Raw genomic sequence first — 15,408 nt, 5'->3', positions numbered from 1 at the left:
AAACTTTTGGTGGATGTCCCTTTAACATTTCTTGCTGTAACAGAGACCGGAGTAGTTCTCTTGATGCAGGAAAGAAAATCAGTTGTTTTTAGAGCAGCATTTAAAACATTTTTCTGCATTTAAATCATGTGCCAGTAAAATATTATTTACAATAGAAAGTAAAAATGGCTCAAGGGATCACCAATGGATCAAAATATAGTACTAATCATCAGAACAGCAATCATGAAAACATTTATATTAGACTAATTCTGCTGCATTTCACAACATATGTCGTATATCCATTGTGACTGAGACATAAATATCTGTGAGAATTTGAGGGGTGTACCCCCAAATGATGTCCGCTCTCACGCAGGCCATATGGCAGTGTGTGCCCAGCTCTTATTGCCAGCCCCTGCTCTGTGCACACGGGCTAACAGCTTGGTGGACACATAATTAATTTGCTTAGGCGTCTGCCATTTATTTTCCAACCTACATTTTGTTAATTGGACTGAGGAGGTTAAAATCAAATGAGTGTCTCTGGGTATGTTAAGGCTACTAATTGCATGGAATTTACAAGGCAGTGGTTGCTTGTGGGAATACAGGGTCAGGGGTGACACGGGGAAAGAATGTAGTGAAATCATCATGTTTTTGTTATTGTTTTGTGCTCAAGTCTGCAGAGGACAACAGACGATCGCTGTGGACGAAGATGTAAATTATCATTTGGAAAAAACGAGTAAAATAATGCTAACGACAGACTTTTTTTGCACAAGAGGACAGACCCTTTTCTTCAGACAGACATGCCTTACATGGTTGTTTTGCTTGTAGTATGTCATTTCTGCTGTCCTGTGTTGTTTACAGCGTAATGGAACCTGACATAACCCCCCCTTCCCAACCTCCTTTTCTCTGTTGCGTCATTTTGCCTGTGCTGCTATTTAATTCACCAAGCAGTAACTGTCTCTTGCATCCAAAGTTGAATCAGACTTTGAATATGAATTTAATCAAGTTAATTGACTAGTAAATGCAAATGTTATTAGCAGCCGAATATGCAGCATAAATCTCGCCGATGCTTAGTTTTTGTATTTTATAAACATCAAAAGATGATGATGAAAGTTGTTATCTAAATCATCCAAGAGATAGAAAATGTGTATAAAGAGAAACTGTTAATCAGAAATCCTGAATATAAAGTAGTTCTCTCATTGTATTTTGTTTTAATTTAATACAGTTCCTTTGTACTGAGTAATTAAAAATGGCAGTGTACTCAGATAGCAAATAATTAGCTGAGAAAGATTAGAAACATTTAGGAATGTTACATAAAATGATATCACATTCAATATATCAGCTGCTTTTTCTTGTCATGGAACTTCGTAGTCTGTATCAACATGTCCTTCTGTCTGAGCAGAATTATGGGTTTCTAAGTGCTGAGGCATGGAGACAGAGCACGAGGGGTTAATGACAGTACAAATGATTGCACTCATTCAGGCTTTCAGGGGATGATCGAGCTAGCCAGTGCCTGCAGCAGCTGTGTAGAAGGGTTCGTATGGTGCCCCTCGAGCTGAGCAAAACAGGGCACGTTGTCCACGGCGGCAATCCCTGCTGTTGTTAATCACCTGCCTCCCTCCCCAATCTCACCCCCCTTTCTCTGGTTCTTTCTCTCTCTCTTTCCCCTGCGCTGATTTGCAAGCGCAGATTAATCAGAGCATGGGGGCCTTGATGAAATTTTGCTGTTATTGTTCCCAATTTTAGCAACATCTTTTATTGTCTTCATCATTCATTTACAGGAGGGAGATGGGGGGACTGTGTCAATTATGCAAATGATGTTGCACACTTTTGCAGATTACTTCATTCGCTTGCCATTGTTTGCGAGAATTTAATTATTAAATATTATTATGCTCATGTTTCCTTCAATTTTCTGAAGCTTTGTTTCAATTTGATCTCTCCTCCAGCTGCTCATCCCTCTGCTCTGAGCCAGAATCAAAGCAGTCTGGCACGCCAAGGCCAAACAAACTCCCCTCAATTTAATGATTTTGAAGTTCCTACCTCGCTCTTCATCTGTGGGCTCAAAACTATGATTGGAAAAAGGCAGACCACATTCAGTTTAAGGAGCAGGAATTGAATTCAAGTTTATTCAAAATTGACATTCAATTATGTAGCACCTAATGATATTTTAATCTCTTTTCTTTAATTCCCAGGAATTGGCTTTTCAAAGGCTTTGTCTGGCAGCAACACAGACGGCCTGAATAAAGAATACAGATTGGTATTAGATCCTAGTGATGATAGGGAAATTAAAGCTTTTATAGTTCACACATTCTGAGGAAAAGGCAGTGTTCCCTTATTAGACATTTCATGTCTTGAAGCCATCGCTGCCATCTTTCCTCTGACACGATAAGTTGGAATTTTTTAATATCGAAAGACATTTTAGAAAACAATCAGTTTCTACAAACTCTTATTTGATAGTGCTTTATTTTTTTAAGTTGTAAGAAATCTGTCAGGTGTAGGTGGGCTGATTGTGATTTGATCATGCTGATTGATCCCATAAGTTTTTTTTATTTTCCGTATATGAGTGACCCCCGTATATGAGGGGTTTAGCCTGCCATATTGCTCATTCTTCAAGAAAATCTGCAAAGCGTATGTAGTTAGAATGTAAGCTCATTTCATTTGTGTGAAGCTTTTCTTCTAATATTCTTATATAAATAGAGATGAAATGATGCGAAAATGTGCTTAAATTGAATTAAATCAAACATGAGTTTAGAACTGCTTTTACAAGTGCAGACAATAAAGCTGAATGTAAAGTTATGGCAAAAACTATCAATGCTGGCTTTATTCTCCTCTATTCTGAATTATGTATATTGCTTCAGATAATGTTTTATTCATAACGACAATGGTTCTTTGTGTCGTCACAACTTTTCTGTAGTCTTCTAGGATTTGCTCATAACCACCTTAAGAGACCTCTGGACCGTTTTTAGATACAAGAGAATTTTAAAATCAGAAGAAACATGATAAACAACTTATTGCACAAGTTAATTATTATTATCTTCTACTTAAGTGGAAATTTCCATTTTAAGCAGTTTGATGAATATGGACCCTGAACTTTGGTGTTGTTTCTTTGTCTCCCGCAGCCCTTTGGCTGCATGCAACGCCTGACAAATCTTGTGATACTGTTTATCTAATGCATTACTCTCCTCACCACAGTTTACTGGTGGAATTATACACCAACTGCACCTATGACTGCACCGATTTAAAGGGGTCGTGTGATGGCCTCATGAACGGGTCTTGTGAAGGGGAGCGGCTGGTTCATAAGGGGTTGGGGGCTGGGCCTCAAAAACATAACCCGAGGAGCACTTTCTCGCTGATTACTCATTGACGTTTTCCTGCCTTGTGGGATACTTCTATTTCTGACAGTTGCTCCCGCAGTGGGTGTGTTCAGCGGCATGTCCGGCGCCACTCGTCATGTCGGCCATGGCTGTGGCTGGGAGGAACAGCTGTCTGTGTTAACGAGGCCATAGCCACACAGACCAGCGAGGCGGCAGTGCTCGAGCAGACCAGAGCACCACTCAGGCTCAATAAGGCCCCGGGATACGTAAACAATGACTTAATGAGAATGCGTGCCATTACTGTAATTAACACAGCTCACGTCAAGCACTGTCAGCTTTCAAGAGTTTCAGGAAGGTCTTGTATTACATTGAAAAGGCTGGCATGCAATGACCAGAGGCCCAACATTCACCCTATGCAGAGCATAAACACACTCAATAAAACAGTGCATAAAAACATTACAATCTACCCTCTGTAATTAAAACGTAAGCCATAAATGTCGTTATACAAGACATTGGACTTTTATGCAGTGATTACATCTTAATATATGTTTAATTTTTTACTACGTTTTTCCATTTTTTGCGTTTTTGCTCTAAAATAAATCGTCTCGCTCAGTTTCAGTTTGTGCCTGAAGGCTTCTCGGCCACAGACGTAACATAATGTCAGCTTTTACTTTTCACAGCTGCTGCTGCTCCTTTTCTGTGGATTATCTTTGTTCTTTGGATTATCTGACCACATAAGAGCAAAACAATGTGATGTCATCTGATGGTCACTAGTGTAATATTCTGTATTAAAATGTGTCACATACTATTGACTCTGTAGTATGTTACGAGTAAAGCAAGCAGCATAGTCTTAGTTTGCTGTACATGCACAGTGCAGCATTTCGAGTTGACAGATCCACACACGGTGTCAGCAGACCGAGCAGCATCACACAGAAAGCGGCCCTCACCACATTCTGACCATAGTGGACTCGTCCCCCTATATCAGATTTCCCAGCTCATTTCCCTGGTTGCAAACTCAAATGTTCAGACTCAGTCCAGATTAGATGACCAAATTTGCAGGGTTGGTGCTGTTAGCTAGCCGTGTTTTAGCGACTCAGAATTATAAACACTCTCAGTCGATGATATCTAAAGAATTTTAAAACGAACAAGCAAGATGGCATGTCTAACTATTTAGGATGTTTTCAGCCACGCTAACAGCATCTACCAGTCTAGTGAAGGCAGTTAGTTGGTCACATTGAGTGATCCAACACTTTGGTCCACACTGAAATGTGTTATTGGTGATTCAGTTCAGTTCAATTCAATTTTATTTATATAGCGCCAAATCACAACCAAAGTTGTCTCAGGACACTTTTACATATAGAGCAGGTACAGACCAAACCCTTTATCTAGAGAAACTCAACAATTCCCTCATGAGCAAGCACTTGGCGACATTGGCGAGGAAAAACTTCCTTTTAGGAGGCAGAAACCTCGAGCAGAACCAGGCTCTGGGTGGGCGGCCATCTGCTTTGACCGGTTGGGTGGGTGAGGGAGGGAGAGAGAGATAGAGAGACAGAGATATAAAGAGGTTCAGACAGAAATCGCAGTTTTGACAGCTGTAATAGATTTATAGGTATACAACGTACATATGGCGTGGTATATGCCTATGTGATCACCTGACCTTTCCTATAGCACCACAACAAAGCTGACTTTTTTGTTTTTTAGTGAAATGCCTCAACTAATGGATGGATTGCCATGAAGCAGGAACACACATTTAAACTCTTTAATTTGTCCGTGACTGTCGACTCTTCTCTCGTTTAATAACTTGCTCATTTTAAAACGCAGACAGAAAATTGTGCTCTAGTTGCCGTGCAGTCAACTTGCCTCACACTGGCTCAGTGGCAGAAACACTTCATGTTCTGTTAGGTCGCTGTTGGGTTTAGTTTGAAGAGAGTTGAAACCATTAACCAGAACTGCTATAGAAGCGTGTCATCGGGCTAGAAAGACCACATCCACAGGTAGAGATCTCCACGCGGCTGTGGCTCAGGCGGTAGAGCTGGTCGTCCACTCATCGTAGGGTTGGCAGTTTGATCCCTGAACCCCAAGTCCAGTGGACAGGGGAGCACCTGACATGGCGGCCCCTGTCACCATCGCTGTGTATGAATGTGTGACTGAGAGGCCAGTTGTAAAGCACTTTGTTAAAAGTGCTGCATAAAGGTGGTCAGTTTTTATTCTGAAGATCTCCAGGTTCCAGATACAAAATTAGGAATCAAAATTAGGAAAATTAGGAATGGTGTTAACATTCTATGCTGCTTTAAAATGACATATTCCTCTCTAGTAAGACTGTAGAAGTTTTTTTTGTAAAACACTGGACCTAATTGGTCTTCTTGTTGGGGTGGGCGCTCTTGGATCTCACTGAGATTTGAGTGGATGAAGTCTGGTGGTCCTTTTTAACATTGTACATTTGTTTTAAATTGTGGGGTTGCTGAATTTTATTGCTATATTTGTAAATAAAATGAAAAATAAATCCACTAACAAACTTCTTTTTTTTGTTTTTTGTAGGGCCAGCCAGCCCTGGCAGCGAGCTTTGGCACATTGGGGAAATTGCATGACTTCATAAAGGACGTAAGTTCTTAACTCTTTTACTTATGTGGTGTTCTTGTTGGATTTTAGTCTTTATTATCTAAGTGTGAAACAGGAAATATGGCTAAAAAGAGAACTGGATGATGTCATAGAGGTGCCTCACTATATTTAAAATCATGACTTTGTGACATTTGTTGCTTGTTTTTTACCTTAAACTGTTGGGCCACCAAGACCTGGTTAAGAATGGTTTTATTCCCACATCTGTCTGTGTCTGTACTGAACATGCTGTGAAGAAGTGGTTTGTGCTGGTCTGAGAACTTTCTACAAATGCTGTGACTCTCTTCTTTTATTGAGACTGGGTCTTCCATTATAACTGCTGTAAATCCAAACAGACTTCAGCTGCCTTCCTCTGAAAATGAGAAACCTTTGAACATTTTGAGGTATATTTGATAAAAATGTACAGAAGTAGCTTTAAATTCATCTGCGTATGTGATGATTAACTCTGTTACACTGGTTTGGTTGGATGCCTCTGCTGATCTGGGTTGACGTAGCTAGACTGATAACAAAAGGTGATTTGCAGCGTGGATAAAGATACAGTATGTGAATGTGTTCAGGTCTCGGCTGCTTTTGTCACTTTGTGCTGTTATTTGGGCTGGCTGCGGTTGCAACATAGTCAGTTGGAAGAGTGTTTTTGCAGGGAGGCAGCATTATTAACAGTTAATCATGGAGAGAAGTTGTCAGCGGGGGTGGCTGCAGTTTTCATAATGGCCTAATTTCTAGCAATCGCAGACTAATTATCTGCATTTGCAATTGTTGTGAATTCTCTTTGTGACTATGTGGGAACTTTTAATATAGAGTTTATAGTCCAGGGATGAGTTGTTGGGTTATGTGTTTGCAAAACACCACAGGGCATAACTGCACCATAAAGCTGTGACATAACTGCAGCATAATTAAGAAAGTAAATTCTTAATCATAGGAGCTGTTTCATGCCAATGCTACAATCAGGTTGTGCAGTTGTGGATGAAATACAAATGAACACTGACAGAAATGTGTATAAAATAAGATCAGTACATTTAAGTGAATATTGAAATGACTTATAGCACCAAAGTATCTGACATCTAAAATCTGACAAGACAGAGAGGGCTACAGCAGAACCCGAGTGGGCAACATCATTTATCTAATTAGTGAAGCTTAGCCACTAATGAAAATCATTTTATGTCTGTGTGTGTGTGTTTGGGAGTTTAAAATTCAGTACGCTTATTATTTAAAATCCTTTTTCAGTACTGAAATTTGGTGTATTATTACAGAGGAGACGATCTTAAGCTGTAAAAGTGTAAAAATGGCAACACTTGTGTTTTCTTTGGCAACCGAAACCTAATAGCTGGTTTGCAATTATTTGTTTTGTTCGTGAAATTTAATGAGTCACTAAGTGTATCTTAATAGTTAGTTAGTTAAATGAGATATTTAAGCTTTTCACAGACTTTTGTCATTATTCTCTGTTTTATATTTTACCCTAATTTGTTAAAATCAGGAAATTTTGTAATTTGAATATTTTGACTGACACTTTTAAAATGCGCAATTGCAAGATAAACTTCAGTGATCCACCTCTTGCTGAGAACATGCAGTTGTATTGAATCCAGTGAGGTGAGAGTGATGGCTCGTGACGGTTTTCTTCAGCTTTCCCACAGGAAATAAGTTGTGGCTTTTTTATACATTTAAAATTTATTTTTGTATTTATTTTTATGGTGGGGGGTTAATGTCACTCTCTGAAACATCACTGGGTGCCTATTCTAAGTGCGATGCAGGATCTCAGTGTTACACCTGAAACATGTTTCCTGATTTTGTCTGTCATTTGTGGATGCTTTTCAATAGAACATCTTAGATTGTAGTGACAGGAAGAGAAATTCAGGAATAATCTTTTTGAATCTGTCTGGGTTTCCATCTAAGTGTATTGCAAATTCGAGAAATTTGAGAAAATCAGCAAAAGAAAAAGCGAATTAGTGCTTGTTTCCATCCACTGCTGTTATGCGATTGTTAGGAGTTGGTTCATTGAGATAAGCAGTAGGTGGCGCCAATTCTCCAGTCAGAAAGCCATTATACCATTGCAAACGCAGAGAGCGCAAGGAGATGACGTAACTATAAAAGTCAAGTTTTAATCTGCGGTAACAGCTTCTTCTTCTTCTTCTCTCCAAGCGGAAACAGTTCATCAGTCATGCGACTTAAATATTCACAAAATCAGAACTTAACAGAAAAAGTGTTTACATCTTCCATTGAGTGCAGTAATTATTTTTCAAAAAAGGCAAAAACCACCTTAAGTGAGCCATAAAAGTTGTGACAACCCCCACTGACTAAATTAATCCTAAAATCCCAACCATGACTTTAACCATCAGCACTATGTTTCAAACCTCAACTTTGACTTAGTCTTAATCTAGTCCTACATCCAAATTTAGTCCTAAAATTGAACGAATGGAGCGGTGTGTGCATGTCAGCGGTTGGTGACTAAGCGCTTAATGTGGTTGTATATCCTTGTGTCTTTTGTATTGGCGTTGAATTGTTGAGGCGTACACAGTCATTGTTGCTTTAGGTTTAGGGGATGATTGAGTCACGGGGAGGGGCCTCTCCTTTTTGCCCACCCCCTTTACGTCCTCTCTTCACTTTTTCACCTTTAGCAACTGAGACATGAGTTTGTGTTGTTTGGTGTTTTTAGCCTTTCTTTGGCAATGCAGAAGTGCCATACAGTCTGTCTGAAATCTTTAATGCTGCTCCTACTGTATTTCACCAAATATAATTAGCTGTTAGGAGAAAGTAAAAACACTCTTCAGCACTTGTGTCAGACGTATAACCAATGAACCAGTGTTTTCATCACGTTTTATTGTGTTTGTAACAATGCCTTAAATTTGTCAAAGGGTGTAGTCGTGTGTTGTACGATGGGACTACAGTGGACTCGCCTGTGCTGTTCACAGCGTCTTTTCTTCTTTCTCTATCTCTCATTTGCTTTATCTCTGTCTCTCTCTCCCTTTTTCCCCCTCACATTCTTTCCTTCAGAGAAAAGAGGGCTACGCATTAATGAGTCAATGCGGAGCTGTATTATGTTTAATTAGGTAGTTTATATAATGAGGTGTTCATTTCTAATGGAGGGACATGCTGTGAGCAGCACATCTGCAAGAATAACTCAGGCAATCAGTGGCATGAGGACCCATGGAACTGCAAATGAGACTTACTTACTCAGAAATGAATTATGTCTCAGTGCCTTTCCCAAAGCCCATTAATTAAATCCACTGGCATCAAGGTCTTTTTCTTAATTTCATGTACCATTAGCATAATAAACACAATTTGAGTTAGCACAATGTGATCAGTTTAATGGATGCTATTTATTTTACTTTATTATTTAAAGCTCTGGTAATGGGGGGAGAAACATAAATATATCTCTATGGCTCCCTCTATGAAAAACTCCCATCAGGCCCCGGCGTCGACACAGATGCTCGTTTCAGTGGCCCCATACATTTGGAAAGCTGCTGCTGCCCTTTTGAGAGTGGAGAGTGGAAAGGTGGTGCACGGCTATAATTTTAGGGCACCAGGCTGTAGTTCGGTGTAAACTCGGGCCAGGTTTCACATTCATTAAAAATGGGCCCGCGGTCTTATATGTCACAATCTCCCTACTCATAGTGTTTGGTGTTCCTGGCTCTACTGTATACCAGCGTATTTTTCTGTTAAGTGAGAAGAGAATTAGGATTTGGAGGCATTTTTTCACACGGGCGATATTTGAGGTGTAAGTGCGATCCGTAGCGGCAGGAATCCATGCACCTTCATTAAAACAATACAAGGACTTAATGTATGGTAGTGAATTTGTTCTGACCTTAAAGCGATACCCTAGAGGTGAGATATGATTAGCGTTATTGTTGAGGACAGGTACATCATTATCTCAATGTACCTCGACCATTGCCAAGTTCCACAGCCATGCTCCATCCTCTGACTCTAGCACAAGACATAATCTCTTCTCAGGAGCAGAAATGCACTTAATCATCTACTCAAGTTTCAGGGACTGCCCCCGAGTGCTCTCTGTCTAGTAGAACTATGAAAACTGCTCTGCAGAAATCTGCAGCAATGTTTTAAGTTCCCAAATTAATTGCCTAATGGATTAGGAGGTATGGAGTGTCCTACTTTACTGGGATGGAGCAATAATTTAAATTGTGCCAGGTGAGGACAAGGAGAAGTTGTATTTCAGGAGAATGTTTTTTTTTTTTTTCTTCAGACAGAATACATCTTTTATTGCCCCAAATACTGTGAAGCCTCCACCCCCACCCTCATTGGCATTCAAGGGTTCATTAGACAGTCTAGTGCCTTGAACAGAGACTTACAAGCAGGAGTTTCTTGTTGCTTACATACCTGGTCAGACACAAAGGTATTCAGAGAGGCAGACGTTGACTCTTACACACTTTAAACTACAAAAAAGTGTCACATACACACCAGATACAGTGCGACTGTGTGTTACCAAGACAACTTATTGTGCTCAGACGCAAAGAAAGGATGGTGTTTTAAAAGGAGGGAAGTCTTAAAAATAGACTCTCACTTTGGACAATCTACGTGACCAATAGTCAGCCCGTTACTTTGGCATACCTCATCGTAATGGACATTAAAGTGGAGTGATTGAAGGAGAACGGCTCCATGTGTCAAGTGTTGAGTGAAAAACACATGACACCAAAACCCATTAGTGTCCTCTGGAGAGACGATACCCAGAACTCTCCCTCCTCCTCATCCTCCTCCTCCTCACTCCAGACTCAGGGTGCTCTTTCTGACAAAAGACACTCTTTCTGCTACAGATAAAAGGCCCCACGATTAGCCCAGGGGTTGAACTGTGCTCCATCCCAGTTACACTTTTTTGTAAAATGAGAACTTGAAATGATGTCAAAGTCTGGTGTAATGAAAGTGAGTGTTTTTTTTCCTATAATAGATCTCAGGAAATCATCCAATTATCTTTTCGCTGAAAGAAAATTTTATTGGAAATGCTGATGCTCAGAGATGGCTTTTTCTTGATGTTTATTGCATGAATTTAGATTGGCAGTTCTTTTGAAAATAAATTCCACTTGGATTATCATATTGCTACTGGTAATTATTATGAGGTATTGGAGTCTGTCTGTCTGTCTGTGTGTGATACTGTGTGTAACTGACAGGAAATATTCATTGACTACCTTTTTTTCCATGACAACAAGACTAAAACTAAAACAAAGTTACATCTGAAAGCAAAGATAATGACAAAAGATATTACAACTGGTTTAATCACTGTTTTAATTCAATGTCTTATTCAATGACTTGCATGCATCAGCGAAATCACAATGCATGCTCCTTAGATTAATCGTATCATCTCCTGCTGCTGTCCCGCCGTCTGCTGTTCTATTCACTGCTCCTCGGCTCCTCTTTTGTGCCTCGACATTTATTTTATTTGCCTGGACAAGATGGAGTCGTTACCGTCTGAGTTTAGCAAATTCTCTTAATTCTTAAAAGAATTACTGGAAATACTGGTACCGATATCTTGACTTCGATACTGTTTCTTGAATGATGCTTTTTTTCAATATCATTTTTCTAAAACTCATTTTAACAACAGAAAAAATTACTATACACATTATGATACAACTACTGAATTCAAAGAGCAGCTGGAGAAACTGCTTTTTCTCTGTGATGAAAACGGAACATCTATACAGTGTTGGACTATACAAAATATAAAGATGAATCAAATCTTGCTCTGGATGACAAAGCATTTTTCGGTACGACACTTCGGTCATTCTAAGTATCGATGCCCAGCGTTAAACCCATGCATGTGAGAATACAGAGCCCAGGCGTCATAAAGGAGATCATCACACTGCAACACGTTGCAGGCTAAGCTGGACAACACACAGTAGAGTTCTTTTAAAAAAGTGCTGGACTTTGATCAGCTTTATTTTAGCTCATACAGATCCATTTTAATATGTACAGATTGACCACAACACTGATCCTAATAATCTGCTGGGGACATCCCTAATGATCACTTTAAGTGTCGCAAACAAACAATAGCTCGAACTGTGTGATTAAATGAACAAGCTAGCTGTCTAGCATGGTAGATAATGATAAAAATCAACTTTCCGTCAGGTTTATACACAATAAAACATGACCTTCAACTTAGCTGCCATTTGTTTCCGTGTTAATACGAATATTTACAATAAAATCATGATTTAAGTTACAAACACATTTCCTAATCTTTTTAGTTCCTTTAACCAAATCAGTGAGCTAAACTTGATTTTTGGACCACTGATTGGTGCTTTGCAGTTGGAACCTTACAGAATCAAGTCAGAAGATTACTTTGGAGATAGAACCTTTTCTTTTTCCTGTTTTAGGGCCATTCCTTCATAAAGTCCAAACGTACATGAATGTTAATAACTTGTGAAAGATTAGGTTCAAGGGAATAACACATTTTTGAATAAAAAGTCACATTGAACCTTGTAAGTCTGAGGTTACACTATTTATATGTGCGTGTGTATATATATATATATCAGTAACTAAGATGTGATTAATTAATGTGCATTTTTGTCAGCAGGCTAGGACTAAAAAACAGAATCACCTACAACATTAACTGCTGACATTAAATCTGTTTGCCAGAATAAATCATAAATGAGGTTAACCTTCAGTCTCACTGCTGCAGAGGTCTCCAGTTTGGTGGAATCGCTTTTCTTGGTTTGGCCATCGTGCTTTTTGACACCCTCTATTAAGAGTGTTTGACACAAAATGAAGATCAATAGTGGAGGTACATGCTTCTATTACCCCGGGAGTCCTGCTGGTCACTGAGTGGCGCCATGAGCTCATACCTAATGACTGAAGATCAATGGCCAGAAACTTGACTGTGGTTTGTTTCAGTGTTATGTTTGCCATACAGTGGCTGATGCTGCACCGCTAACACACTTAACCCCAGAGAGAAAAAACAGGCTCTGGAAATACTGTTATTTGCTGATGGTGGTTTTAGTTGCTTATTAAATTTTCAAGTACATGACAAATCCCTGATTGTATTAGTAAAACAAGACAGTCTATCAATTGTTCAAATACAGTTAAAAATTCCCCAGCATTCAGTCAGCACTGTTATATTTATCATCAGACTTGGCTGCTACTTCAAACAGATGATAAGATTTCCTTAAAAAAAAAACTTTATCAACAGAGCTAAATGAAAAATCATATCGGGTAAAAATTAAATAGTGCTACCAGTTTCACATCGGTTTGTCATGACTTTGTCTGTTTTCTGATGTGTTCAATCAAATTTGAAAAAGTAAAGATTTTATGTATGAAATGGGCCCGACAGGAAATAATTAGATTAATTCAAACACACAAAGTGGCTTTCTTTTTGATATTTTGTTAACCAGCCATGTGACTTCGACATCATGTGATTGATTTGAGGGCATCTGATCTCATACATGTCAGGCTATCTGCTCTAATTCATGTAGATTTCGTTTTCATTATGTGGGCTCTGGAGTTGGGGGGATTTAAGTCCCTCAGAAGCCACAGAGGTGCTGCCTGTGCTCGTTTCACTCATTCTGTGGCTGTAATAACTTTTGATTCAATATGGTCTTCAGTGTTCACCATCATCAAGGGGAGGTTTTTACAAAATTACACATAGGCTCCAATAACTTTTGCACAGTCCCTAACAGGGTGAATAGAAAAGCTTAAAAAAGTCAATGCAAATTTTAACAAATACAACGCAGGCCTCTCCTTTTAACTGCTCTCTTACAGTCAATGATGTCTTCCTCTGAAGAAAAATTGAAAATGACTCCCAGTGCCACCATGAGCCGCTGTGGTTTCAGGCTCCGAGCCCACATTCAGACAGGGGCTCATCCAGGCCATTTTTTCAAATATAGACTTATTATTACCTTCCCACAATAAATTGCTCTAGAGGGCTGGGGAAATGCTGCTCTCCGTTTCTGTAACAGTGGCATCTCAGATATCATTAGGAAAGTACTATGCAGGGGGACAGCAGATCAATGGATTCCACCACAGAAGCATTAGTACACTCTGTGTATGATCAGTTTACTGAACAACAACACCGCCTCTGCGTCTCTTACTGGAAACAATTGATGCATTGTTGCAGTGAAATTAATCCCCTGAATTCATAACCCCAATCAGATATTCAATTGGCACTACCCAAAATAATTGTGCCGAGGCCTGCAAATGAGAAACAAGTTCTGCACCGAGGCAAGACAAAAGCAACACTGCCCATTCAACATCACATGCTGCTTCGTCATCTCAATAAAACAGCCTGAGTGTTCGACTTTGATTTAATCTTACATTCATTTTATATTCCTAATCCAAAAGAACCCATTCAAACCCACAGAGAAATAAAGTGAGGATTTCAGTAACGTAGCTGTGTTTCTAGAAAACACTTCTACATGTCAGCGTATGTCAGGTTGTGACTGTGTCTGGATCATGATCATTTCCTGCAGAAATATTCAATTCTCTGCAATCCAAACATGATCGACATGTTGGTCCCCAACAATCCTCAGATGAAAATACTCTCTGCACTCAAAATCGACATGCTGAAATTCAAGACTAGTAAAAGCCAGTGGGTATATATCCATCACTTAAATAACAGGCATCTGCATAGAAAAGTTTTAAAAGTGGATGACTTGGTCCAGACGCATTTAACTGGAATTTAAACATAAACCAGCATTACCTGACTGTCCACAGAGAGTTTAAATTATATGACTGAGTTTAAGAATAAACCTTTTCCTCTTTGGTTAACAAACTATGTGATGGCACCGTTGTTTCTAAACTACCTGAAACACCATTACTGCAGTTTGTCAGCCACCACACTGTTGCACTGATATGACCTGTCTGCAGAAAGCTAATAGCTTCTTTCCCTCTTAACAAAGGAAGAGTGTTAGCTGCAAACAACTGGAGCTCCTGGCTCAATGCTCATTCTGTCAAAAAAAAAACAACAAAAAAACTTAAAATTAATGCTGATTTTCATTATTGATTAATTTGACAAAACAATATAAATGCAGATACATTTTCGAGATATTGTTTCAACAGTTTCACTACGTGTTTTTGTTGCAGCCCAAACCCAAACATTTTGTGATTAATGCTCTTTAAAGCACTTTGACTTGCGGTTTGATCCCTTCTTCAATCAGTTGTTTATTTTTTTGTGGCGTATTTACGATGATGCAATCTGAAAAACAGGAAATCAGGTCAAAATGAGGTCTTTTTTTGTTCTCAAAGTCCCATAATGTAGGTTACCCAGCAAACCCACAAGCCTTCAAAATGTTAAGTCCCATCTCCTGCAGGGGACAATAAATATTTCAGAGAGGTTGTATCAGTTAAGTGACATGGTCACAACGAGAAAAGCTCGCAGTCTGAATTAAAGATGTACTCTGTACAAATGCTGTGGCCGCATTAGATTAGCCACAACCTGTAATCTGTCACTTAGCTGCAGCATGCCTTGCTGTTTGAACTGATGTAAACTGCTGCTGTCTGGGCACAGAGCTGGGGAGTGTAATGGGGATTCATTGATCCACTGGTCTTTAGCTGATTGAGTTAGATAATTAAA

This window comes from Chelmon rostratus, chromosome 4, assembly GCF_017976325.1.
Source record: "Chelmon rostratus isolate fCheRos1 chromosome 4, fCheRos1.pri, whole genome shotgun sequence".
NCBI lineage: Eukaryota > Metazoa > Chordata > Actinopteri > Chaetodontiformes > Chaetodontidae > Chelmon > Chelmon rostratus.
The sequence above is the reverse complement of the archived record's forward strand: the minus strand, read 5'-3'. Positions refer to the sequence as shown.